At 38.3% G+C, this 4,685-nt stretch overlaps 1 pseudogene; it reads left to right on the top strand.

Moving 5' to 3' along the window:
• The first annotated feature begins 311 nt into the window (after positions 1-311).
• On the top strand, positions 312-834 carry LOC112848432 (large ribosomal subunit protein eL20 pseudogene; annotated as a pseudogene).
• Positions 835-4,685: the final 3,851 nt, after the last annotated feature.

Raw genomic sequence — 4,685 nt, 5'->3', positions numbered from 1 at the left:
AGCACAAGAGCGGAGGGCAGAGAGAGAGGGAGACACAGAATCTGAAGGAGGCTCCAGGCTCTGATCTTTTGGCCCAGAGTCCAATGCGGGGCTCAAACCCATGAACCATGAGATCATGACCTGAGCCCAAGTCGGCCGCTTAACTGACTGAGCCATTCAGGTGCCCCTGGCTACCCCTTGTATTAAGCAGTTTGTTACCTAGGGATTCAGACTTTTCAACATCTTTCTTACTATTGTTAATGGAGAGACTAACTAAGCTCAATTAAAATTACAAACACCTTCCTTGGATGGCAACAAGAGCAGAGTTTGCCATGAAGGCTTTGGGCACCCCACAAAAGTACAAAGTGCTGGGGTGCTGCCTGTCCACCCCCAAATGCCACATTCTGCCCCTGTATCACATGTGAATCCCTGCACTTCATGCTGTGGCCAAGTCCCACTTCTCCTACTCTGTGTCTCACCTGAAGAAGATGAAGAAGTGTTGAGGGCAAACTGTCTACCCTGGACAAGTGTTCAAGAAATCCCCCTTGAGGGTGAAGAACTTCAGCATCTGGCTGTGCTATGACTCCCGCAGCAGCATCCACAACATCTGCTAGGAGTACCAGGACCTGACCACTGTAGGTGGTGTCACCCAATGCCACAGTGCCATGGGCGCCCAACACCCAGGCCCACTGGATCCAGATCATGAAAGTGAAGGAGACTGCAGCCAGAAAGTGCTGCCCACTGGCAGCCAAGCAGTTCCACAGCTCCAAGATCAAGTTCCTGCTGCCCCACTGGGTCCTGTGTCACCAGCACAAGCCACGCTTTACCACCAAGAGACCCAACACCTTCTTTTAGGTGTAGAGTCTCCCTGTCCCCAGGTCTGCCCAAATAAACTCCATGGGAAAACCAAACTATAAAAATAAATAGATAAATAAATAAATAAAATAATAAAATTACAAATAACTAACCAGATCTATCATTATTAGGAAGTTAATCTAAATGTCACTGATCATATAACCTTTTTCTAAATAAGATTCCTTAATCTGAGATTATACCTGTCTCACTTGCCATTTTCAGCACTGGACAGAGCAGGACTTCTCCCTTATCCTAATGTATAAAGCAAACATCAAGAGAAAGTGGAGGTATGCCTATACCTCAGAGTTATTACAAAGATCTTAACTGTTATCTAGATAAACTTTCTTAGTGTTTTTGGAGTCTCTTTAAAAAAATCTGATGGAATGCATGGTGGCTGTTTGAGAAAAGAAAATAAATAAAACAAAGCAAAACTGAAAAAAAAAACAGGAAATAAAAAGTGGGGGCAGATATAGATGGGACAGTTCATTCACTATAGGTTAAGAAACCCTGGTCTGGGAATATGGGATTGAATCAGTGCACTAGCTTTGGAACATAGTAAGAACTGAAAGACTAATAGATGACAGAGTTTTACAGATGAATTCACAATGAGTCACGAAGGAAAAGGAGACCAATGGCAAGGATGTAGAAGAACCTGGGCCAGAAATATGCTATTCCTTCAGTAGCATGACTTAGATAACAATCTGTATCACTCCTTTCATTCCCCATTTCTTATAGAGACTATCTGTGGGCTATTTCACTTACTTGAATATCTAAAATAAACACATTCAAGGGAAAAGCAATAAAGGTAAATAACACAACATAGAAATAAATGAAGAAATCTTAAAAGTACTTTAGATCTCCCCAAAATGAAAAAAGAGAAATGTCTTCAGAGATATCTATACTATAAAGAGAACATTTTTTATCATGGTTAATAGAGTTATAACCAGAAATAAATGGAAGAAGTCATATATGTGCACGCATTTTTGTGAAAATTAGTACACGTGCCTATGCACACAAATTATGTCTGTGTCTTTATGTGCGTGAACGTATAATATACTATTTATTTATCTTTCTGGCTCTTAATATAATTTCTTTGACAATCTCATTGCTAATAGATTCAGGTGCAGTCTCTCAAGGGAAGTGGTGGAAAATATAGCTCTTTTGAAGAATGATAAAATAGACTAGATATTTTGTGAGCAGATTGGTGTGTACAATTTCCAAGTAAACTCGAAGGCAGTAAAATATGGAGATTAAAAAAATAATAAATAAGTTGCTAAAAAGGTGATGGAATTTTTGAAACATACCTAACTCACTGAATTAGAATTTCCATGTATTCGATTGCTATAAATATGCCTAAAATGTTAGTTATTAATTAAACTGGAGTTATAAAATAAAAAGCCACTCATTTTAGAATTTTGCCAGAGTATCTCAGTAAACATGAACATAGTTCTAACCCATCGTGAGATGAAGAACAGGCTGCCTAGCAACCGTTTTAACTAGTTCCCCAGAGGTTCTCACGAGAAAAATGGGTGTTTGGAGGGAGAGCATTTGTTTTTGTTTTTGTTCTTATATCAAAGTTGCAGGATCATTTCTAGCTTCTCTACTCATTTTTCTTCTTGTCCTCATCATCTGAAAGAAATAATGAAAAAGAGGAAGCAAAGAAGGAAGCGAGGGAAGGAGGAAGAGAGGGAGGAATGAAAGATGGATAAAGATCAATACAGGCCGTCTGAAGCACTCACTCAGGAATTCAAACATAATAATGGAAATCGAAGTCAGGTTCTTCTGTTTATCATATACAGGCATATACACCTTTTTGTGGAATGCTCACAAATCAAATTCAAAGTAATGACATTGGCTGGAGAAACTACACATTCATTGAAATGTGTGACAGGAAAGAATATATGTTGGTGGCATTTCTTGACCCAGGATTCAAGGGCAACTTTGAAACTCTATGCCTACTTCATGAAGCCATAGATCACAAGGAAGATGTTCTCATAAAGAAAATGTGGCAGGTTAGGTCACTCTCCTCCTTCCAGACTTCCTGGTTAAGTAAAAGCACACTCATAAAACATTCACAGCATATTTTCATAGGATGTCCTATCATGTAGGTCCCTGACAGGGGAGGGAAGAGAAAGTGTTTGATGCTGATTCCAGAAACAGTAGCTTTAAGTGTTTCTTTTGAGACAGGGAGAGAGAGAGAGAGAGAGAGAGAGAGAGAGAGAGAGAGAGAGAGATGCACCCAGTTTTTACTATGTACCTTTCATATAGCCTTTATGAGTTTGGGAGGGAAGAACAAAGATGATTTCAGGTCAAATTCCAGAGTTAATGATGTGTTCATGAAAATGTAGAGAGCAAAAATTATGAGTTAAAAAGGTTATCATCTCAGGCAAAGCCGAAGCAGTGGTGGATCTGGAGCAGGATGGGTAAGTTATATACATGAGATGCTTAGGAATATAAAGTACCTATATTCTTATTTTATGCAATTGTTTTTATGGCTTTTGACTCCATTTTAAGACTCTGTGGCCAGTTGGGTTTAGTGAACATCATTTTGCAAGCCAACAATGCAAAAGTGCTTCAATGATAAAAACTGGGCTTTATGGGGCGCCTGGGTGGCGCAGTCGGTTAAGCGTCCGACTTCAGCCAGGTCACGATCTCGCGGTCCGTGAGTTCGAGCCCCGCGTCAGGCTCTGGGCTGATGGCTCGGAGCCTGGAGCCTGTTTCCGATTCTGTGTCTCCCTCTCTCTCTGCCCCTCCCCCCTTCATGCTCTGTCTCTCTCTGTCCCAAAAATAAATAAACGTTGAAAAAAAAAAAATTTAAAAAAAAAAAAAAAAAAAAAAAAAAAAAAAACTGGGCTTTATAATCATTGTAATATAGAAACAATGTTCCTTCTAGAACTTACTCTGAGCCCTGGGTTCATTTGTAGTTCTATTATTGACCCCATATGAAACATGGAATTTATTTGCTGTTTAGTACGTTCCTGAAGAACAGAAGAGAAAGTGGTTCCATTGCTTTGAATTACCTGAGAAAATTGCCATAATTTGCCATTTCCCAATGCAAAGCTGGATTTCAAAAGTTAGATTCTGACCTCAATGATGAATGTAAGTGCCAAGACTGTATTTTAACTATGCTGAGGCATAAGACTTACATGTAACTCCATTTGTTTAGGTTATAATGAAGATTTATTTTGACACATTATTCTATGTATTTCAGCATCTTATCATTGATTGGGACATTATCAAAACAAAACCTTTTGTGAGGTAGGGAGGCTTTTTCCATTTTCATATTTTTTTATATTCTAGTTCTTCATATTTCCTAAAGGTAAATAATGCATGAGAAAACCTGCAGTACCCTGACTAGCATTTTTCTTTAAATATTAAATACTGCTTTTGAAAATGTTTGAACTATGAATAGTTGTGCCCAATAATTTTCCGGTTAGAAATAAAGCTTGATATTTATCCATTCTCCCTTTGATGTCGTAGCACACTAATGCTATGCAGCATGGTTGACTACTGAATTCCTCCCAAAAGTTATGAAACTTACAATTTCATGAAAAAACAAGGATACAGATACTCTTTGAAGGAGTGGTTTACATGTTTAGCAGAAGGTTGTTATTTTTTTTTTTTTTTTTTGGCAGTGGCTTTGGTTTCTTATTGATGTTGTTTTCACAGCTAAGGATATGTTCGATTTTATTTTTTTTTCAATAAATGTCATGACAACCCTAAATTAAGTCCACTAATGTATAAAGGAAACGATTCCATGGATAATACCAGAGAGTACTTCACTTCAATTGCTATAAACCTTCCAAAGGACAGTTTAAATTGCTCCTACCTAAGGTAAGTATCTTATTTGA

This window comes from Puma concolor, chromosome C1 (genome assembly GCF_028749965.1).
Source record: "Puma concolor isolate L17-30 chromosome C1, mPumCon1.1.hap2, whole genome shotgun sequence".
In the NCBI taxonomy this organism is placed as follows: Eukaryota; Metazoa; Chordata; class Mammalia; order Carnivora; family Felidae; genus Puma; species Puma concolor.
Note: the sequence above shows the minus strand (reverse complement) of the source record. Positions and strands in the feature narration are given on the sequence as shown.